This window comes from Leopardus geoffroyi, chromosome C1 (genome assembly GCF_018350155.1).
Source record: "Leopardus geoffroyi isolate Oge1 chromosome C1, O.geoffroyi_Oge1_pat1.0, whole genome shotgun sequence".
NCBI lineage: Eukaryota > Metazoa > Chordata > Mammalia > Carnivora > Felidae > Leopardus > Leopardus geoffroyi.
In genome coordinates, this window is record NC_059328.1 from 21325738 (window position 1) to 21349618 (window position 23881).

Genomic DNA, 23881 nt, shown 5'->3' on the forward strand with positions numbered 1-23881 from the left:
TCTGTCCTGGAGCTTTTCCTAAACCAAGATATAGGACTCTGGTGGGACCCTGTTCCAAATGCAAGAGGAGTTGATACTCCCTGGGGCAATCCCATGGGATTTACCATGGGGGATGGGAGCCAATGGACAAATGCTTCTCAGAGCAGTCCTTGGGTAGACAATGCTGAGAGGCATTGTAGACAATCCTCACATGGTTTTGGTAGGATTGCCAAGTGAGCAATGCACCCTTGTGTTGGCTCCTTCTTCCCTGTTTCACTGTAGGCTCTCACAGTAAGTCCCTGGGATCACTTTCCAAGTAAATTACCTGAAACTAGTATTTGTCTCTAGTTATGCTTTTTGGGGGGAATCCTAATGCAAGGCATATGTAAAATACCTGGCACATGATAGATGCTCAAGGAAAAATAGGAGTTTTTATTATAACTGCTATTAACACTACTGTTACCACCATCATTACTTACCTGGGATTTCATAATTGCCGTCCCTATCCATCCCCTTCCCCATGAATGGTATTGAAACTCCACAATTACAACTTCTATGGTAACTTTGTTTTTGTTTTTGTTTTTGTTTTTGTTTTTGTTTTTGTTTTTGCCCAAGAGTACCAGGAAGCCACTGAAGGATTTTCTTACTTTCTTTCTTTCAGTTTTTTTTTTAATGTTCATGTATTTATCTTGAGAGGAGGGAGGGGCAGAAAGAGAGAGAGAGAGAGGGAGAATCTCAAGCAGGCTCCACACTCAGCGAGGAGCCCAATATGGAGCTCAGTCCCACAATTGCGAGATCATCACCTGAGCTGAAATCAAGAGCCCAACGCTCAGCGACGGAGCCACCCAGGTACCCCAACATTTTTTTTTAAGTTTATTTATTTTGAGAGAAGGAGCATGTGCACACATGGAGGAAGGCAGAGAGAGAGAGGAAGAGAGAGAATCCCAAGCAGGCTCCATACTGTCTGTCAGTGCAGAGCCCTACACAGGTCTTGAACTCAGCGAGATCATGACCTGAGCCAAAATCAAGAGTCGACTGCTTAATTGACTGAGCCACCCAGGTACCCCCCAACAGTTTATCGACTATCCTATTTTTCAGGTTTAGTGAAGTATAATGATGAATAATAAACCTCACATATTTAAAGTGTGCAATTTGATAAGTTTTGATATACTTAAAACTCATTATACAGCCTTGAAAACATAACCATGATCAATATAATTAATATACCCATCACCCCCAAAAGTTTCCTTATCCCCTTTATTATCTCTGGCTGCTATACATCTGCCTTCTTGGTTCCCCAGGTGACCACTGATCTTTTTTCATTAGAGTTTGGTTTTCCTAGGGTTTTATACAAACGGAGTCATACAGAATGTACTCCTTTATGTCTGGCTTCTTTTACTCAGCACAATAATTTTAAGATTCATCATGTTGTGTGAATCAATAGTTCATTCCTTCTTATTGTTGAAGAGTATCCATTGTATAAGTATGAAGGACATTTGAATTGTTTCCAATCTTAAGCTATTACAAATAAAGCTGCTATGAACATTCATGTTCAGTCACATCTTTGTGTAGATGTATGCTTTCAGTTTGTCTTGGGTAAATACCTACGGTGTAATGGTTAGACCATATAGTAGGTGTATATTTAATTTTTTTTTTAATGATTTTTTTTTCAACGTTTATTTATTTTTGGGACAGAGAGAGACAGAGCATGAACGGGGGAGGGGCAGAGAGAGAGGGAGACACAGAATCGGAAACAGGCTCCAGGCTCTGAGCCATCAGCCCAGAGCCCGACGCGGGGCTCGAACTCACGGACCGCGAGATCGTGACCTGGCTGAAGTCGGACACTTAACCGACTGCGCCACCCAGGCACCCCTTTAATTTTTTTAATTAAAAAAATTTTAATGTTTATTTTTGAGAGAGAGAGAGACAGAGTGCAAGCGGGGGAGGGACAGAGAAAGAGGGAGACACAGAATCCAAAGCAGGCTGCAGGCTCTGAGACGTTAGCACAGTGCCCAACTTGGGGCTCAAACTCACAAACCACAAGATCATGACGTGAGCTGAAGTTGGACGCTTAACTGACTGAGCCACCCAGGCGCCCAAGTGTATATTTAATTTTTAAAGAAACTCCAGTACTGCTTTCCAAAGTGGTTGTATCATTTTACAATGCCACCAACAGTGAATGAGAATTCTTGTGGCTCTACATTCTTGTTAACACTTGATCACTTGATATTACAAGTCATGGTGTGTAGATTATCTCATTGTGGTTTTAATTTGCATATCCCAAACATCTTTCATGGTTTACTTGCCACAGGTTTATCTTCGTTTGTAAAACATCTGTTCAAATCATTTTTTAAGCTGGGTTGTTTACCTTAATGAGTTGAAATTGTTTTAGATATTAGTCCCTTGTTGCATGTAGGTTTTGCTGCTATTTCATCTCAGTGGGTGGCTTGCCTTTTCATTTTCATAAGTGTCCTAAAGAGCAACGTTTTTAATTTTAATGACTTACGATTTATCAATTTTTTCTTTTATGACTGTGTGTTTGCAGGTCGTATAGATTTTTTCCCTCATTTTCCTCTAGCAGCTTTAGGTTATACACTTAGCTCTAATTTGGACTGTGACACAATGGGGTTGGCATTTAGCAAGATCATCTGGCAGCAGCAAGGATGGTGTTTGGAGGAAAAGAGCCCAGAGGCCTGAAACTAGTGAGACTAGCGAGAGAGGACCGTTGCTTGCTCTAGTTAATGGTGATAGAGGAAATGGAATGGTGAGGTCTATGGGATATAGATTGACTGGACTTAGTGGGCTGAAGAAGGTGCCAAGAATGATTCCCGGGTTGCTTCTTTATACACTAGATTGAGGATAACAACCTCCACCACTCCTCCTCCTCCTCCCCCACCTTCTTTTTAAGACTTTATTTTTAAGTGATCTCTATACCTTAGAGGGCCTGGAACTTACAACCCTGAGATCAAGAGTAGCATACTCTACTGACTGAGCCCTCCAGACACCTTGAGGATAACTTACTTCTAAGTTTTTGTATTTTAAACTGGCCCTCAATAGTTTGTTTTGTTTTGTTTTGTGTTTTTTTAGTTTATTTATTTACTTTGAGAGAGAGCGAGCGAGCTTGGGAGGGGCAGATAGGAGAGAGACTATCCTAAGCAGGCTCCTCGCTGTCAGCACAGAGCCAGATGCAGGGCTCAAACTCATAAACCATGAGATCATGACCTGAGCCAAAATCCAGAGTCAGACGCTTAATACTGAGCCACCCAGGCGCCCCATAGTGTTTTCTTTTGCAGAAACTATATTTGAAATTTGACCAGATAGGGGCTGGACATGGTTTTCTAAAACAGCACACGTACGTCAGCTCCTCCCTAGACACTGCCTGCAGCTGAACTTGTTTCTGTGCTCCTAAGTCCAAAGACCTTTGCCCGCGGGCACTAGTTAAGCAGTCCAAGTTTTCATACCAAGGTTGCCAGCAGCGGGTGGCGCATGCCCAGAGAGGCCGTGTGAGGCCTACAGACCCGAAGCATAAGGCGGAGACGTTCCCGCCATCTTGTCCAGCCCGTAAAGCAGCTGGCTCTGGCTGGAGACTACGAATCCCGTGAGCCTCCGCGGGGGCACTTCCTACCCCTCACTGTCCGGCCAGCCTCGGCTCCCCCCTCCCCGGGGCCGAAGGCTCTGGCTGCAGCCTGGCGGCGGGCGGGCCAGGTAGGATTTCCGGGGGAAGCTACTGTTGGAGGCTGAGGAGGCGGCGGCGGCCACCCGGGTGATTTCGGTGAGCAAGGGAAAGTGAGCGAGAAGTACACTGGGTCTGGTTGCGGGCGCCTCTTAGGCTCGCGCCGCGTTCTAAGCTCCGCAATGAGGTCGCGGTCTGGGCGGGGGTAACGGCCCGAACCGCGAACTTGTCGGTCCAGGGCAGGGCGGGGCGGGCTGGGCCGGGGCCGCCGCCTCCTCCTCCGCCCTCCCACAACGGTCCCGCCGTGGTTTCTCCGCCTGCAGTGTGTCCCACGAAGGCTGGCCCTCCCCTCCTCCCGCGACTTGGCGGGGCCCTTTTGTCTGGGCTGCCCCTTTGTGCCAGTGCGTGGGGTCGCCTCCTCCGGGGAGCCCTCCGGGCCGGTCCTTGATGGGGGCCCGTCCCAGGGGATCCGGTTACGGTAACCGGATCAGGTCAAAGTCCATTTTAAAAACCCGTCATGGGTCGGACCTCTGCATCCCGGCTGGGCAGAGCGGAGGCTAGGAGCCAGGCAGTGGCAGACGGAGTTTCTGTTGAAAACCCTTGAGGTTATTGTCTAACTCTGAAATGTAGCCCCGCACGGCTTTGGGACACGAATCTCCAGGCATTTTTCTCGGTAGGGGGATGGGCCTGCGAAAAAGAAGTGAGCCCCCTCCCCGGGATACTGGGAAGGGACCTAATTTGCTGCCGTGTCTGTATAGGTTGCAGTTGTGATCGGGGAACCAGAGAACCAGTGCGGTTGAGCAGAATGGTAGTTCACATACGTCTTGAATCTCGGAGAAGAGAAAGTGATTTATAGGGCAGCGAGCAGGCTTTTCATTCATTGCATGCAGAAAAAAGTTACTGGACTTCATCCAGGCGCCCAGTTCGTCTCCCTTCGGACCCGCGATCCTTTTATTTCTTCTGCTTGAAACAAAGTTGGAAGAAACGTCCATTAATAGAAGGATCTGCGTTATAGCGAAACCAGAAACCTAGTAGCTTCAAGAAAGCAACAGAGAGACTACTAGCTCACCAAGTAATAGAAATCAGTTTGAGGGAGGATAGTAGATCCTTACTGAAACCAGTGAATTGTGTGGATTTAATCAAATTTTGTTAGTGGTAATTTCATCCACGTTCCGTTGGAAGACTGCATTGCGAGATTCAGCATAAGGCAAAGCTTTATAAACGCCGCGGCGGTGGCTCCTTTTGAAAAATAATTAGTATTTCAGGTCTCTGAAATGAGGATAACCAGGACCCTTTTACATGAATCAGGGAATGATATTAAAGTTATATAGGTTAAATTCCCTCCCTAGTCAAGTATGCAAAATAAAGCCTATTGTACTTTATTATTTTGATCTCTCATAATGGAAGTGATTAACTCTGGGAATCCAGATTGTGTTAGTAATATTGTGCAGGGATTGAGGTCTTTAATGCAATTGTTCCCTTCAGGTTTTAATCCAGTCATGAGTAGGGATTGGTTGTTTTCCTGATTGTGTTTTGAAGAAGGGTCCACAGAATTGCTCTGGAAGTTTTAAAAATAATCCAAGGAACAGGGGCACCTGGGTGGATCATTCCCTTAAGTATCAGACTCTTGGTTTCAACTCAGGTCATGATCTCAGGGTTTGTGAATCTGAGCCCCATGTTGGGCTCTGTGCTGACAGTGTGGATGGAGTCTGCTTGGGATTTCTCTCTGTCTCTGCCCCTCCTCAGCTTGCTCGCTCGCTCGCTCTCTCAAAATAAATAAATAAACATTAAAAAAAAAAAAAGGAACATCAGTTACTAATGACTGGCTGTTATCTGTTGAAATATGACATTGCTATTAGTGTTATTTTTTGAAAACAGCTCATCATATATATTATGTAATTTCTTACTGCAGTTCTCTGAGGTGGTGGTTCTCATTTTATTGGTGATAAATGTTCAATTCACAGCCTCTAAAATGTTAAGTGACTTGCCTAAAGTCACACAGTTAACCTAGATAGGAAATAGTAAACCATACTTCAGTCCAGTGCTCTTTCCATTACTTCACACCTGTTGCAATTACTCATTATACCACCATGAACAGCTTATGATTTATTGACATTTAAATATTGGAGAAAGGGGCGCCTGGGTGGCGCAGTCGGTTAAGCGTCCGACTTCAGCTCAGGTCACGATCTCGCGGTCCATGAGTTCGAGCCCCGCGTCGGGCTCTGGGCTGATGGCTCAGAGCCTGGAGCCTGCTTCCGATTCTGTGTCTCCCTCTCTCTCTGCCCCTCCCCTGTTCATGCTCTGTCTCTCTCTGTCTCAAAAATAAATAAACGTTAAAAAAAATTAAAAAAAAATAAATATTGGGGAAAAATAATGGAAATATATATACATATATATATATTTTGGAAATATTTTCTAAGCAGAGAAAAGTGACTTAAAATGAACTGGAGTTTTTGTTTTTCTATTTAAAGAATTAAAAAAAAATTTTTTTAATGTTTATTCATTTTTGAGAGACAGCACAAGTAGGGGAGGGGCAGAGAGGGAGACACAGAATCCGAAGCAGACTCCAGGCTGAGCTGTCAGCACAGAGCCCAATGTGGGGCTCGAACCCGTGAACCGTGAGATCATGACCTGAGCTGAAGTCGGACGCTCAACTGACTGAGCCACCCAGGTGCCCCGGAACTGGAGTTTTTAGAACATCAAATGATGTCATACTAAGCCATAAATCTTCCTGAACGTTGGTCCCATTACGTTGTTTGGTGGTACGTTGTGATTGCCTTGTGCTTAGGCCCAGTGGAGGTGGAAGAGTGGTGAGTTACTGGGCTGTGGTTTTGTCTAATCATTACTAGCAAGTTTTGATTAATCTTTCCTTAAAGGTTTTTAAAGAAATATGTTGGAGAACATCTATACAGTACTTTTGGCTGCTGGAAATAACATTGAAGAAAGAACTGAACTTCAGATTCTTTTCTAGCCAAAGTCAAGACTCAAGAAAATGCTTTCTTTGGTGTTTGCTTTTAGTAAAAACTTTTAATTAGTTTCAAACCTGCAGTTAAATCTTGGCTTTATGTCAGTGCATGCCATGAATGTGACATCAGAAATAGAAACTTACTTCACCTCCTTTACTTAAATTCTTCTTAGGTAAAATGCATAACATGCCAATGGAATTGAGTCAATACAATTGGTCTAGCCTTTCTAACTAGTAGAAGCCTGTTTTAAATCTCTCTTATTATGCCATCATAATGAGAAGGAACTTTTTTCCTTGTGTGTTTTGCTGTTGGTCTACTTTATTTCCAAATCATTTCATCCATTCATCTAGTCAGCATACACTTATTGGAGGCCTATTGTGTTCTAGACACTGGGTCGGATTCCTAGAAACCCAGGAATCAGATCCTGAGGACAAAGCAGTGAAAACCAAGTCTTTTCCTTTTTGGGGCTTATAGACTGATTAGAGGTAGAGTAGTTGGACAAGTCAGACAGTAAGTACTAAATAAAATCCTCTCTCATTAATGTGCAACCTTGAGCAGTAACGTCTTTGAAGGTTAGTTTTCTCATCTTCAACGTGGAGATAATCATTCCTGCTCCATCTACCTTGTGGAATTATTTCCAGAAGTCAGAGGGTATTTGGTTGCATTATACCCTTTAGAAAAGGAAAAGGAGCATTGGAAGAAGGTTGTTTATAAAGAAAGAGACAAAGAGAATGGATGGATTCTCTGGTCTAAGACAGTCCGATGTCTCGTTCTGTGACTGTTAGTCACGTCTTCATTTAGCTCTCATCAAATAAGACTTTTTTTCTTTAGTTTATTATTTATTTAGAGACAAAAATCGGGGGAGGGGCAGAGAGAGAGAGAGAGAGAGAATCCTGAGTAAGCTACAGGCTCTGTGCTGAGCCACACGAGGGGCTTGATCTCAAGATAGTTAGATCATGACCTGAGTCCAACACTTAACCCACTGAGCCACCCCTACACCCCTCCTATAAGACCTTTGTATTCTGTATTGTCACAGTTAACTGTCTTAACGGCAAGGACTATGTATGTCCTAGTCTATTTCCTTACTGCTTAGCACATAGCTCCAAATATTTCTTTGGAATTTTATAAATATTTGTTGAATGAGTGAATTAATAACAAAAGTGGGCAGGGGCAGTCATGGAGAATACAAGAACACAAATGCAATGCCAAGTATGTTTCTTTTATTCAGATTTTTATTTTGCTCATTGCATGCTAGGATCTGGGTTATGTTCTGGAGATAGATGTAAAGGTATTGAGCCTCTTCCTTGAAAAGCTTGCAACATTGCAACACCTAATTGTGGTGTTGAGTACTAAGTTGAGGAGAGCTGTGTACAACCTAGGAAAGGGACTGAATGATTCTGTTTTGTAAACTGTGAAGGAAGACATTACAGAGGAAGTGATTTTGGAGCTTGTTCTTGAGGGATGAATAAGAATTCACCCAGTAGACCCATTACTATTAAGGTTATTCCAGCTTGATTCCCCCAACCACTACCACCCCTAATCAGCCAGAGGAAGCAGTTTGGGCATAGGAATGGAGGTGAAAAAGTATAAGGTGTGTGTCTGGAAAGAGTGAGTACTCTGGTATAGCTAAGAGGGTTTTACATTTGGGGTTTTTTTTCTCTTTAATTTTTTTTCTTTATTGTTTATTTTTGAGAGAGAGACAGAGACAGACAGAGTGCAAGGGGGGAGGGGCAAAGAGAGATGGAGACAGAATCTGAAGCAGGCTCCAGGCTCTGAGCTGTCAGCACAGAGATTGATGTGGGGCTCAAACCCACGAACTGTGAGATCGTGACCTGAGCCGAGGACAGACGCCTAACCAACTGAGCCACCCTGGAGCCCTGGGTTTTGCCATTGGTTTTTAACATGTTTTGGTTCAGATGCCCCCTCTAGGAAATTTGATAAGAACAATGGTTTGTCACCCCAGACAATTGCACATAAGCAAATGTATATAGTTTTAGAAGGTTGTGGAGTACTTAGTGGGGTGGGTGTGAGGTCTCTGGACATCTGGGGTTGAGCAATTGAAGAGTATAGTGACTGGTGAAAGGAAAGGTTGATGGCCAAGTGCTGAGAAGGGTTCAAAACTTTTCACCAAAGAGTTTAGGCTTTATGATTAGGGAATTTTTAAACCATCAAAGGCTTTTAAATTTTTTTTTTAATGTTCTATTTTATTATTTTTGAGACAGAGAGACAGAACATGCATGAATGAGGGAGGGTCAGAGAGAGAGGGAAACACAGAATCCAAAACAGGCTCCAGGCTCTGAGCTGTCAGCACAGAGCCCAACGTGGGGCTCCAACTCACGGAGTGTGAGAACATGACCTGAGCCAAAGTCGGACGCTCAACCAACTGAGCCACCCAGGCGCCCCAACCATCAAAGGTTTTTAAAGCAGGTAGTTGACATAATCTGATCTGTTTTTGAAAGGTAATTGCTTGCTGTCTTTGGGTAGGTTAAAGGGTTTAGGAGAGATAGAGTAAAAGCTAAGAAGAGTTGGATTTCAGGGCCTTTTTTGTTTGATTTGATTTTAAAAGATGGAAGAGATTTGAAATATTTTGAGGTAAATGAGAAGGAGCCAGCAGAGTGGCAGTTACTGAAGATCTGCACAAGAGAAAAGGGAGATGATAAAGGAGCCCTGGAGAGGTGAGCCTGGAAAGGGAAACATGAAAAAAGGATGGAGGAAGATGTATTTGGAAGTGATGGAGATGGGAATTGAAATTGGAGTAGGTACCAGCCACGTAGGTACTTTCATATGTGTTATTTAATTTTACAAAATTCTGTGGAGTGAGTGGGCATTCTCATTTGACAGTTGAAGAAATTATGGTTCAGCGAGATTAACTTCATTTCCCAAAGGCACCATATAAGTAACAGAAGAAGTCTGGGGTCCGGATATATTTTGACTGCAAAGCTTGGGATCATAATTTCTGCCTTATAAGGTTGGTTAATGTCTAATGTGACCTCTTTTTTGTCTCCCTTTCCAATGGAAGGGGTTAAATTATCTGCAGAACGATAAAAGGCTAGAGTGGGCTAGATGACTTCAGAAAGTGTTAAAAGTTTTGCAATGGCAGTTGTGGAAAAGGCAAGGGGGCCAACCAAAGATGAGCAAAAGGGCTATTGAACAGTAATTAGGACCTAGCTGGAGGTCAGACACGAAATTTCTGCTAGTCCACATGTTCTGTCTCCTACATTCTCAGTAAAGCAGCATCTCTTGAATATTGTTGATGTCAGCCTTTGAAAAAAACACACTATATTGTAATAGAAGGCTTTGGTGCCGCCATCTCTGAGCAGATCACAAGCCTTGTGCTACAGTTTTCTCATCTCTTAAAGAGTGGATTAGTTGGTCTCTTAAATTCTATGGTTTTTATGACTTACAACCAAAAACATTCCAGGGAATTTTAGGAGAGGAAGTGTGTTTAGTATCTGTTTGATTTTTAGGGAAGAGGTGGTTGAAACCATACATCTTTCAGATTCAAGCTTAGTTTTCCGTTTAACTTCTCTATTATGTTGAAAGCACCAGGTGTTGGTTTTGACAATCTGAAAGTTCTGACCTATTTACTCAATATAATGCAGTTCCTACCTTTGGAGTCTGAAGACCTGGTTCTAGTTCCAGCTATATCACGTTGTAGCTGTGAATATCCAAGTCAGCTAACCTTAAACTTTAGTTTCTTCGTCTATAAGATAGGGATAACCATTTCCTCATGGGGTTTTAGATGAGATAAGATTTATGTCAGGTCTTTATAGACTGTATAGTGTTTAATAAATATGAAAAAAGATACTATTTCTGGCAAAGGAGAAAGGTAGTACTGGGATGCCTGGGTGGCTCAGTCGGTTGGGCGACCGACTCAGTGGGTTGGGCGACCTACTTCACTCAGGTCATGATCTCACAGATCGTCAGTTCGAGCCCCGCGTTGGGCTCTGTGCTGACAGCTCAGAGCCTAGAGTCTGCTTCAGATTCTGAGTCTCCTTCTCTCTCTGTCCCTCCCCGGCTCACATTCTGTCTCCTTCAAAAATAAATAAACATTTAAAAAAAAAAAAAAAAAAAAGATAGTACTGTGATCAGTGCGGTAGGAGAGAGGAAGCACTGGTTTCAAGTGCATCCTTCTGTTCAGGTGTCCTGAGTGGCAAGGGAAGTCTGTCAGGATGTGAGCTGTCAGTGTATTGATTTAGAAGTTGATTTGTGGTATATGATGTTGCTGGGTGTTTCTGTCAGGTATACATTTCAAATCAAATCTAATCTTGAATCAAATCTGACAAAAAAACTCCATTGTTAAAATTCTCTACATTTATTCTTTCAAATGTGAGCTTGTTAGGCACATTTCCAGGAGTATTTTTTAAATATATATATTTTTTAATATTTATTTTTGAGAGAGAGAGAGCGTGCATGCATGAAAGAGTGTACTAAAGCAGGGGGAAGTGCAGAGAGAGAGGGAGACAGAATCCTCCTAAGCAGGCTCCAGGCTCCACACTGAGTGCAGAGCCTGATGTGGGGCTCGAACTCATGAACCATGAGATCATTATCTGAGCCGAAGTTGGGTGCTTAACAGCTGAGCCACTCAGGTGCCCCTCCAGGAGTATTTTTTAGATAGATTTTGACTATTTTATTTAAGACCAGATAACAATCTTATGATTGTCTGACAACTTAAATGCATTGCTTGGTTTGTTTGTTTCCTCTCTGGGGCTGATTTTGTTGGAACTCTACATTTTAATCTCTTACAGAGAACTCCCCTTTCCCCACCTTTACCCTGCACATGCCATCTAAGTTTTTACCAGTGTACTTAATTCTGTCTACCCAGCTGCTTACTCTCTCCTTTGCATTTTGATAGGAAATACAGTGTCAAAAATTGGTGTTGAAGATTAATGATTCCTCCTTAACTTGAGTGATCTAAGAGCACTTTGACCATATCTCTGCAGGGCACTTTTCTCTATTTAGTTTACCTCTTTATTCTCCCCTACTAAACAGTTACTGTTTATGGAAATAAACTGAGTTAAAGAATCGTATGTTGGGGCGCCTGGGTGGCGCAGTCGGTTAAGCGTCCGGCTTCAGCCAGGTCACGATCTCGCGGTCCGTGAGTTCGAGCCCCGCGTCAGGCTCTGGGCTGATGGCTCAGAGCCTGGAGCCTGTTTCCGATTCTGTGTCTCCCTCTCTCTCTGCCCCTCCCCTGTTCATGCTCTGTCTCTCTCTGTCCCAAAAATGAATAAATGTTGAAAAAAAAAAAAATTAAAAAAAAAAGAATCGTATGTTGTGGGTTTCAACTTGTTTAACTATTACATAGGTATTGCATGTGTAACTTTTTTCTTTAAAATGAAATCACTAAAATAAAATTGCTAAAATAAAATAAAATTACTAAATGAACATTTATATAGTTTACCACCCAGTGAACCACCCAGGCACATCTTTATCCATTCATCAGTTGATGGACATTTGGGCTCTTTCCATAATTTGGCTATTGTTGATAGCGCTGCTGTAAACATTGGGGCGCATGTGCCCCTTTGAATCAGCGTTTTTATAGCCTTTGGGAAAATACCGAGAAGTGCAATTGCTAGGTCGTAGGGTAGTTCTATTTTATTTTTAAGTAATCTCTACACCCAGTGTGGGGTACTAACTCAAAACCCTGAGATCAAGAGTCCCATGTTCTCCTGACTGAGCCAGCCAGGTGTCCCAGAAAAATCAATTTTGATGTGTGGGATAAAGATGTTATTCCAAGTTAATTTTTTTCACAGTTAACTATTATTCCTGGTAGCATTTGTTTTGTGACGACATTTGGAGTTTCGGAAGACACTAAAAGTGTTCTTTTTTTCTTCTTCTTCTTTTTTTTTTTTTTTTTTAATTTTTTTTTCTTCAACGTTTATTTATTTTTGGGACAGAGAGAAACAGAGCATGAACGAGGGAGGGGCAGAGAGAGAGGGAGACACAGAATCGGAAACAGGCTCCAGGCTCTGAGCCATCAGCCCAGAGCCTGACGCGGGGCTTGAACTCACAGACCGCGAGATCGTGACCTGGCTGAAGTCGGACGCTTAACGGACTGCGCCACCCAGGCGCCCCTCTTCTTCTTTTTTTAATGTTTATTTATTCTGAGAGAGAGAGAGAGAGTGCAAGGGAGAGGGGCAGAGAGAGAGAGAGAATTCCAAGCAGCTCAGTATGGAGGCTGACGTGGGGCTGGCTTTCAGGACTGTGAGATCATGACCTGAGTGGAAATCAAGAGTCTGATCCTTAAGCGACTGAGCCACCCAGGCGCCCCTCAAAGTGTTATTAATCTTCAGCTAGTAATGTCCACCTAGGTCATTAGAAATTTAAAATCTTTATTCCAGAGTGGCAGAATCAATCAGTAGAGCATATGACACTTGACCTTGAGGTTGTGACTTTAAGCCTCACATTGAGTGTAGAGATTACTTAAAAATAAAATCTTAAGGGAAAAAAAAGTGGAGCCCTGAAACGTTTCCCCCTCCCCCTCCAGTGAGTGACGAGTAGAAAGAGGGACAATTTCTAAGGGAGACATAGCTCTTCTTCCCTTCTCTCATGGACAAATCCCTTTTATTTATGTTTTAAATGTTTATTTATTTATTTTTGTGAGAGAGAGAGAGAGAGGGAGAGAGGAAAATAATCTAGGGCAGGCTCTGGCCGACAGCAGAGTGCCTCAGCAGAGAGCCCCCCATGCAGCCTGAACCCACGAACCAGAACAGAAGATAAAACCTGAGCTGAAGTCAGCGACTTCACCAACTGAGCCACCAAGGTCCCCAATGGATAAATCCCTTTTAAAAATGCTGTCCTTCAGGGCACCTGGGTGGCTCAGTTGGTGAAGTGTCTGATTTCAGCAAGGTCATGATCTTTCGGTTTTTGAGTTTGTGAGTTTGAGCCTGGGCTCTGTGCTGACAGCTTGGAGCCTGAACCCTGCTTTGGATTCTGTGCTTCCCTCTCCCCCTGCCCCTCCCCCGCTCACGCTCTGTCTGACGGTCTCTCTCTCTCAAAAATAAACATTAAAAAAATAATAAAAATGCTGCCAGTAAATACCAAAGAATATAGAACCAAGTCACCGGGCGTGAAGAGTACTTTCCATTTTCTTTTACTTGCACACACCCTACTATTTTGCCTCCCCTGTCCCTTCCTCTAAATTTAAATTTGAGGGAGAGCATGAAGATTCAGAATATGGGTGTCTCTCTGCTTTATGTATTAAAAGATGACACAATGCCTCTTGCCTGTTGGTGATACCAGTGAGACTGGGCATTTTTCTAATAGTCTTTTGCATACTCTAATGCTTACATAAAATTAGGTAAGAGATAAGTAGCTTCTGGAACAACATCTTTATGTAATTGGGAGAGGGGCTTCACCCTTTCACTAAAGCCATGGGCCAGTAAGAGCCATTCTGTTAAATGAATGTATCTTTGCGGTCTGTGGCATGAGATAAGTCTGCAACTGCAGTAATCATTGCACACTTTGTATTTTTAATTGTGGTAAAATCACCATTTTAACCTTTTTAAGTATTCAACTCAGTGGCGTTAAGAACATTCACAACACGGTGCAGCCATCAGTGCTAGCCATTTCTAAAACTTTCCATCATCCCAAACCGAAACTCTACCCAATAAATAATAACTCCCATTGCCTCCCCTCTCAGCCCCTGGTAACCTCAATCCTATTTTGTGTCTGTATTAATTTGCCTATTTTAGGTGTCTCATATAAGTGGAATCATTTAATATTTGTCTTTTTTGTGTCTGACTTCTTTGTATTTTTAAAACTATCTCCTCTTTGTGCTTACAGAAAGAAGAAAATATTTTGTAGCAATGAGAAGCCCTCCTGTAACCTCTTAACTCTCTGGAGGAAAGACATCATTCAGATGAAGTAGAAAAGCAAGCATTTAACTATTTTTAGGGCATTCTTGTTAAGGAATTAAAAATAAAGGTTTAGGGGATTTGGTAAATAAAATAGTTTGGTACGTGCTAGTGAGTTTGTAGGGCAGAAAAGCAAGGAAAATATTAAAGAACGGTTGTTGAGCAACTTCTTCCTTTTAACTATAAGAGATTTAAAAGGGTTAGCCTCCTAAACATCAATTAGGCCATATTAAATTCCTCCCATCCAAGTACTAATCAGGCAAGACCTTGTTTAGCTTCGAGATCAGGGTGGTATGGCTGTACACAGCCATATTAAATTCCTGTAAATAATGAGTCCAAATATTATTTCATGAGGAGATATTTATACTTGGTATCACTATGATCCAGATGTACTGAAACTGTTTTAAGTCCATTTAAGTCTCTTTGCAGATAAGTTTTACTAGATTTCTAACACCATACAGATATACGTAACCAAACTTCATCAATTAAAAAGAAACTTTGGGGTGCCTGGGTGACGCAATCGGTTGAGCATCCGACTCTTGATTTCAGCTCAGGTCATGATCTCATGGTTCATGAGATCCAGCCCCATATCAGGCTCTGCACTGACAGTGTGGAGGTTTCTTGGGATTCTCTGTCTCCCTCTCTCTTTGTCCTTACCCTGCTTGCTCTCTCCCTCAAAATAAATAGATAAACTTAAAAAAAAAATTTTTTTTTAAGAAACTTTAATTGTCTGAAGTTTGAATTTAGTCCCATTTATTTCAGAAGTAATAATATGATTAATTATGCATATCTTAAAAGTAAGATCACCCTTGCTGAGATCTGTATTTTTCCTGAAAACAGTGTCATTTGTCATAATTCCCTAATGATATTTCCTGAGAGTACTTTTGATTATCAGTGAACCACACCTCTACTTTAAAGAGCTGATTCATGCCTCTTAGTGGTAACAGAAAAGACCGTGTTTAATTAGGAGGAGGAGGTTAGTTTTTCTTGAAGCGGGGAGTGGGGGGGGGCGGTTAGTCCCATTTGGAAGTCTTTACCCTTAAGTAATACGTTAGATGTTGGTTATTTGTGCTTAAAAATAACCTTTTCCTAAGTGTAACTTTTTTTTTTAATTTTTATTTTTTTTTATTTAAAAAAAATTTTTTTTTCAACGTTTATTTATTTTTGGGACAGAGAGAGACAGAGCATGAACGGGGGAGGGGCAGAGAGAGAGGGAGACACAGAATCGGAAACAGGCTCCAGGCTCTGAGCCATCAGCCCAGAGCCCGACGCGGGGCTCGAACTCACGGACCGCGAGATCGTGACCTGGCTGAAGTCAGACGCTTAACCGACTGCGCCACCCAGGCGCCCCCTTAATTTTTAAATGTTTATTTATTTTTGAGAGAGAGAGAATGAGTGGGAGAGTGGCAGAGAGAGAAGGAAGCACAGAATCTGAAGGAAGCCTCTGAGCTGACCTGAGCCAAAGTCAGATGCTTAACTGACTGATCCACCCAGGCACCCCAGTGTAACTTTTTTGGAACAGACTTTTTATTTTATTTTTTTAAGATTTTGTTTCTGGGGTACCTGAGTGGCTCAGTTGGTTAAGCATCAGATTCTCGGTTTTGGCTCATGATCTCACCGTTCTGGGATTGAGCCCTGTGTTAGGCTCCACACTGACAGCACAGAGCCTGCTTGGGATTCTCTGTCTCTCCTCCTCTCTCTTCCCCTCTCCCCAGCTCACGCTCTTTCTTTCAAAATAAATAAACTTAAAAAAATTTTTTTTACTTTTTAGTTATTTCTCCACCTAATGTGGGGCCCGAACTCATAACCCCAAGATCAGAGTCACACACTCGTCCGACTAAGTCAGCCAAGTGCCTCTGGACAGACTTTTAAAGACAGAAATGTTTAAAGACAGATAATGTCAATCATTAATAGCTTTTATTCCTTGTTTCATTTTGAGTGTCCAGGATAGGCTCAAGTTGTAAATACAGATATAAATGAGTCTACCAAGAATACACAATTTTTCCTAACAAGGTATATACTTTTTGAGGTATTGTTTGGTATGCTGGTTGAGCCAATACTAGAAGTAAAAAGGCAGCGGAACAATATTTTCAGAATTGTATAAGAAAACATCTGTCAACTGAGAATTGTATACTCAGTAAAATAATATGTCAAAAATAAATTTCAAAGAAAAAATTTCAAACAAAGGAACTGAAAGAACGTGTTCCCATGGAACCTCCCCAGAGGAACTTATGAAGGAAATCTGCCTCTTGGACTCAAGGGTCTAAGGTGCAAAGGGGAATGATGAGCAAAGAACACATGGACATTAAGGAAAATCTTAAGGACTGACTTGAAAAAGTAACATCTTATTTGTGGGTATAGCAATGGAAAGTACTCAAACAAATATAAATAGGGAAGGGGCTTGAAATCAAAGCATTCCAAGACTTCCTGTATAATTAGGAAGGAGAGTAAAGATATTAACTAACTTTAGACTTCAGATAAAATATTCATGTCAGTCTTTAAGAGGTAACCATGAAAGAACAGAAATAGAAAGAACACAAATAAACAGAAATGAGGAAAAGGAATAAGAAAAAAATGATACAGCAGAGGGCAAAAAAGGAGAAAAAACCTGAAAAGTTGAACAAGTGAAAAAAAGTAGGGTGGTAAAAAGGAACACAAATATCTCTTAATCACAAATAAATTAGATCGTTTTCCCCAAAAACTCTGTTTAAAAGACAAAGATGGTCCAAGCAGAGACATAATAAAGGAGGCCTAAATAAATGGGAGAGACATAAAATATTCATGTTTGGAAAACTTTGTATTATAAAGAGGACAGTTCTCTCCAGTTTGAGTTTTAGATTAAATGTAATTCTAATCAAGATTCCAGTAAGTTTTTTTCATGGAATTTGACAAGCGGATTCTAAAATGTATATGGAGCAGGGGCGCCTTGGTGGCTGAGTTGGTTGGGCTCTTGGTTTCGGCTAGGATCTTATCTCGTGGTTTCATGGGTTCGAGCTCCATGTCGGGCTCTGCGCTGGCAGCACTGAGCCTGCTTGGGATTCTCTTTCTCCCCTCCTCTCTCTCTGTTCCTCCCCAACTTGTACTGTCTCTGTCTCTCAAAATAAATAAAGAAACTTTAAAATAAGTAAATAAATAAAATGTATATGGAACAGCCAGCACACTTCTGCAGATAAGATGGGGAAACTTGTCCTACTTGATTACAAGACTTATCGTCAAACTGATTATTAGAGTGGTTTTGGCCCTGGGATCATAAAATAGACGGGTAGAGTAGTATAGAGTGCTGGGAGAGAGACCTATGAATATCGGGAAAGGGATATGTGACAAAGGTGGCATTACAGATCAGCGGATAAATTATTCAGTAATGGACTGAGATCATTTGTTACTCATAAAAAAACAAAATGGTTGTCTATCTAATACCATACACAAAAATCAATTCTAATAGCATGGATGACCAAAATGTGAAAGGTAAAATTTTTAAATGTTAAAAAGAAGGTATAAGAAAATATCTGGCTTAGCTCAGATTTTATATAGATTAACTTAGCAATAAGTTAAAAATAGAAATAAAATGGGATGAAGGGATAGGATGTGATGGGACAGGGATATGGTATTTTAGACAGGGTAGTCCGAGAAAAGCCCCTCTGAGCGAGTCATATATGAGTTGTCACATGAAATAAAGGAGTAAATCATGCAGTTTGTGAGAAAGGAGCATTCCAGGCTGTTTGAACCGTACCTGCAAAGCCCTGGGATAAGAATGTGCTTGTTCAGTTACTCACAGGGTTAGTGTGGCAGAAACAGAGCAAGCAAGAGAGTGATAGGAAGTGAAGTCTATGCGTATGTAAATGGGTTAGGTTATGTAGGATCTCAAAGGCCATGGTAAGAAATTTGGAAATAACTTCAGATGCCGTAGGGAGACACGATCTCCTTTTTTTTTTTTTTTTTTTTTTTTTTTTTTAGAGAGAGAGCAGAGGGAGAGAGAGGATCTTTTTTTTTTTTTTTTTTAATGTTTTTATTTATTTTTGAGACAGAGAGAGACAGCATGAGCAGGGGAGGAGCAGAGAGAGAGGGAGACACAGAATCGGAAGCAGGCTCCAGGCTCTGAGCTGTCAGCACAGAGCCAAACGCGGGGCTCGAACTCACGGACTGTGAGATCATGACCTGAGCCAAAGTCAGACGCCCAACCGACTGAGCCACCCAGGTGCCCCAGGAGAGAGAGAATCTTAAACAGGCTCCACACTCAGCGTGGAGCCCAACGCGGGGCTTGATTGCACGACCCTGGGATCATGACTTGAGCCAAAATCAAGAGTCAGATGCTCACACGACTGATTCACCCACCCAGGCGCCCCCCCCCCCCAACTTTATTTTTTTAAAGAATCACCCGGACCACTCTGAGGACAATACAATATAGGAGCCTGAGTGGAAGAAAAAAGGTTGATTAGGGAGTTGACACACCAGTCTAGGCAAGATGTGGCCATAGCTTGGTGTTGGCTGGTGAGAAGTGTTTAGATTATGGATGTATTTTGTAGGCAGAGGCATAAAATTTGGTGATGATTTAGGTGTGAGTGTAAGAGAAAGAGAAGAGTCAATCATGACACTAAAGTTTTTGTCCTGAGCCACTGGAAAACTTAAGTTGCCTCTTTACTGAAATGATGATCCAAAATAGCAGCTAACACGCTTGCCAACTCTATTTTGTTTTTTGGGTTTGGGTTTTGTTTTTGTTTTTGTTTTTGTTTTTTTTGTGAGTGTTCTACATCTGTTGCCCTACTATTGAATAGGGGACACTGGAGGAAGAGCAAGTTGGGAGTGGGCAATCAAGAGGGTTTTTTTCTTGTTTTTGTTGTTTTTTTAATATACTGTGTTTGAGAAACTTCTTAGATTTCCAAATAAAGATATTATATGGGCTGTGGATATGCCAGTTTGAAGTTCAGGAGAGAGATTCAGTCTGGAAATATGAATTTGGAAGTTATCAGTGTATATATTGTATTTTAAACTATAGAACTGGATGAGATGATTAGTCGGGGTTCATATTTGGGGTGTTACTCCTCCAGGAGCGTTTAGAATTGTAGGGGGCTGGTTTTGCATGTCATAATTGGGGAGGCTGTGGGCATTTAATGTGGGGGGCTGGGGTAAGGGATACTAAGTGAGGGTTGCTAAATGTCCTGCAGAGTGTAAAACAGTACTCACTAAGGAACTGACCCGGCCAAAATGCTGATGATGTTCCAGGGAGGGAGAGAGTGAAGATTGGGAAGAGACAAGATTCAAGGGCCAGATCTTAGGACTCTGCAACACATAGAGGAAGAAGGGAGGAGGTTCCTGCAGGGACTACCTCAGTTGAAGTAGGAGGGGAAACAAAGGCTCTTAAGAATTCCATAGACCCCAGTTTAGAAAACACTTAACAATTACTGGGGCTGTGAGAGGCAGCGAGAATATTTTGGATTCTATTGTGTCTTCAGGCGATGAAGAGAGGGTTGGATGTGAGATATGTTTTGGAAATGACTCGTGATTTGGAGGATGAGATTTCTGGTTTGAGCAAGTAGGCGGTGAGCTAGGAAACTTGCACGAAGAGTAAGGAGTAAGGATGAATGAGGTAGATAATGAATTGTTTTGTGTATGTTGAATGGAGGTTCGTGGATATCTAAGTTGGAGATGTTCAGTGAGTTGGACATGTGAATTTGGAGCTAATAAAAAAAAATTTTTTTTTAATGTTTATTTATTTTTGAGAGAGAGAGAGTGCGAGCAGGGGAGGAGCCGAGAGAGAGGGAGACACAGAATCCGAAGCAGGCTCCAGGCTCTAAGCTGGCAGCACAGGGCCCGACTCAGGGCTCGAACCCATGAACGGTGAGATCATGACCTGAGCTGAAGTTGGCCCCTTAACTGACTGAGCCACCCAGACACCCCTGGAGCTCATTCATTTAAAAAATAGTTGTTATTGTATACTTGTTATTTTCCAGGCAACTTTCTAGATGTTAGAGTGAACAGTGTTAGAGTGAGCAGTGAACAAAAATAGGTAAAATATGTGTCCTGGAAGAACTCATAATTTAATGAGAGGAGATGATAAACACAATAAAAGTACATTTATAGCATATGGTAGAAGATAAGTACTCTTGAAAAATACAAAGCTGAGAATAGAGACAAAGGAGGGGTAGGGTGATGCTGATGATCTCAATTTAAAGTAGGGTAATGAAGGCTTCACTAGGAAGGCAACATTTTAGTAGAGATCTAAAAGAATTGCGGAATGAATATCTGGAGGACGAGCATTCCAGGGAGAGCAAGTGCAAAGGCCCTGAGCATGCCTGGCAGGTTCAAGAAACAGTAAGGAGGCTCACCGGCCTGAAGCTTAATGAGGGAGGGAGAGACGAGTTGAACATGATGGGGTCATGTGAGCATGGTCATAGGGTGTTATAAACTGTTGAAAGTGTTTTGGCTTTTACCTGAGCATTTGAGAGAGATCTGGACTGAGCATATGTATAGGTGTGGGCATCATCTGCCTATGGGTGGTTATAGAAACCACGGGAATATTTGTAGCACAAGCATCCAGTTAGGTGGAGACACAAAGTAGTCTCTTCTACGAAGACTACTCAGGATTCTTTTAGCAAGATACCCTTCTGTTTGTGACTCTCTAAGGACAGAGGTGTTTTGTTAATTGAAACTTTCTGTTAGGTAACCCAGGATCATCACCCTGATCATCTAGTGATAACGTGTTTAGCAGTTGAGATAGTATGAATCCTGTCTTCTCAATCTGCCAGCAAATCCTGTTGTATTTACTAAGCATTTTCAGATTTTTGATTCTTAGTTATTATTGCCATTCCACTTATGTATCAGACATTTATTCAGTGCCACATACATCTGAGACAAAGTGCTGACCTCAGGTCTGTTAGCATGAGGGTTTGAATGGAGCTTTGTTTACACAAATGAACACACTGCATTCAGGCTTCTAATGACTGTAGCCAGTATTAATCCCTTATTCTCTCTAATTCCTTTTATACTTGTTATTGGAAGATTAATACTCAACTAATTTGACTTCCTAGCTAGTCTTTTTTTAGTGGTTGCTCTGGGGATTATAATTCACATGTTACTTTAAAACAGTCTAGGGGTGCCTGGGTGGCTCAGTTGGTTGCGTGTCCGACTTCAGCTCAGGTCATGATCTCATGGTTCGTGGGTTCAAGGCCAGTGTCAGGCTCTGTGCCGACTGCTCAGAGCCTGGAGCCTGCTTCAGATTCTGTGTCTCCCTCTCTCTCTACTCCTCCCTCCGCTGGCTTGCCCACGCACACTCTCTCTCAACACCTAGGCCTCTTCAGATAGTTTTGTTGACTGCTTTTTTCCCCCTGTATATAGACCATACTTTCCTGTTTGGGTGACTCATAATTTTTTCTGAAAACGGAGCCATTTAAAATAATGTGGCAAGTTTGAAAATCAGATTCTCCCCTCCCTCCTGTGGGTTTCTTATTGCTGTTTATTTAGTGACTTTCCTGGACTAAGTATGTATAGAGCCTGTATGCTTTATTGGGTATGGCCTTTGCAGTCTCTGCTTAGTTGGTTTAGTAGTTAGCCAATGATTAGACAGAGATTTCCTTAAGTGTCTTGAACCAATAAATTACCCACCCTTTGCCAAAGGTGCTGTGTCTGTATGTTGGAGTATACTATCTTCAATACTCCCTGCAGGTAGTTTACAACCTTCCCTTAGCCATCACTTCCTGCTTGCACAGAATTTCAAGGTCAACCGCAGGTAAGAGATCAGGGCCTCCTCTCATGCCTTTCCTGGGTTTGTGCACAGCCTGTAAATGCATGTGCCCTTCTAGATACCCAGGAATATGTCAGAGCTTTCCAGAGTCCCTTACAGACATGTCATTCCTGAACATTTATGGGTTTTTTTGTTCAGTGTTAGCCTCCAGCTGGTATCACTGCCTTGGGCTGTTGGGATGTTAAACCACTGTCACTGACGGGTTTTGAAAAATGCCCTCAGGATAGGGCTGTTCACATGGAGCAGGCTCTGAGTGAGGTCAAATAAAGATAAGGAGCTTGGACTTTCTTGGTGCTGTTAGTCCGATCACATAGTAACAGCTCTCTGAGGATGGGGCTTTGAGGGAGCTCCACGTTTGTTGTATCTTTGCCAGTAGCTGCTAGGCTGTGGTTTTCATAGCTACTGTAGTTATGGAGTTCTTCATTTTCAAGGCTAACACAAACCTGAAGAGAGGGAAATGAAAGTCAGTTGAAATGCCATCTTAATGATCACTGGAACCTTACCAAGGTTCAGCTAGTTTTGTTTTTTGTTTTGTTTTTTAAACCTTTCCTTAATGTTTATTTATTTTGAGGGAGGGAGGGAGAGAGAGAGAGCACTCAAGCAGGAAAGAGGCAGAGAGAGAGGGAGACAGATAATCCCAAGCAAACTCTGTGCCCACAGTAGACGCAGGGCTTGATCTCATGAAGTGTGAGATCATAACCTGAGCCGAAATCGAGAGTTGGTTAGTTGAATGCTTTACTGACTGAGCCACCTGGGCGTCCCTCTTTTTTGGGTTTTTTTTTTTTTAATTGCAGTAAAATATACACTATGAAGTTTACCATTTAAGCATTTCTTGAGAGTATTGTCAGTGACATATTGTTCTACAACCATTACCACCCTCTATCTTCAGAAATTTTTCATCTTACCAAACTGAAACTCTATATCCATTAATGATGATTCCTCATTCTCCCCTCCTGCCAGCCCCCGGAAACACCATCTGACTTTCTGTCTCTGAATTTGACGGCTCTAGGTAAAGTGGGATCCTACAATGTCTTCCTTTTGGATTTGGCTTATTTCATTTAGCATAACGTCTCAAGATTCATCTATGTTGTGGGGAGGCTAGGAGGCTCAGTCCATTAAGCATTGGACTTCGGCTCAGATCATGATCTTACGGTTTGTGGGTTCAAAGCCTGTGTCAGGCTCTGTGCTGACTGCTCTGAGCCTGGAGCCTGCTTCAGATTCTGTGTCTCTTTCTCTCTCTGCCCCTCTCCCACTCACATTCTGTCTCTCTGTCTCTCAAAAATAAATAAACGTTTAAAAAAATTTTTAAAGACTCATCGGTGTTGTAATGCATGTCAGACTTCCATTCCTTGTTAAGGCTGAATAATATATACCACATTTTATTTATTCATTCATCTGTTGATGAATATTTTGGATGTTTCTACCTTTTGGCTGTTAGTAGTGCTACTGTGAACACGGGTGTATAAGTATCTGTTTGAGTCCCTGCTTTGAATTCTTCAGGGTGTATACTCAGTAGTAGAATTCCAGGATCATGTGATAATTTTTTTTGAAAAATTTTTTAGGAACTGCCATACTGTTTTCACAATGGCCGCACCATTTTGTGTTACAGTACATAATTCTCCAAATCCTCTTGACACTTATTTTCTGTTTTTAATTTTGACGATGTAAA

The 23881-nt window shown here is 41.9% G+C and overlaps 1 protein-coding gene across 12 annotated transcripts in view; it reads left to right on the top strand.

Moving 5' to 3' along the window:
• The window catches only part of LOC123597470 (mediator of RNA polymerase II transcription subunit 18), a 134815-nt gene that overhangs the window by 29463 nt on the left and 81471 nt on the right, over positions 1–23881 (top strand). For 2 of the 12 annotated variants that reach the window (XM_045476310.1, XM_045476305.1), the window contains exon 1: positions 3626–3751. The exons of 6 other annotated variants lie outside the window; for them this stretch is intronic. The gene's annotated coding sequence lies outside the window, so the exon portion shown is untranslated. Of the gene's footprint in view, positions 1–3522; positions 3752–23881 lie in introns of those variants that run through there. 4 more of the 12 variants (XM_045476312.1, XM_045476308.1, XM_045476306.1 and 1 more) reach the window with 4 other exon arrangements.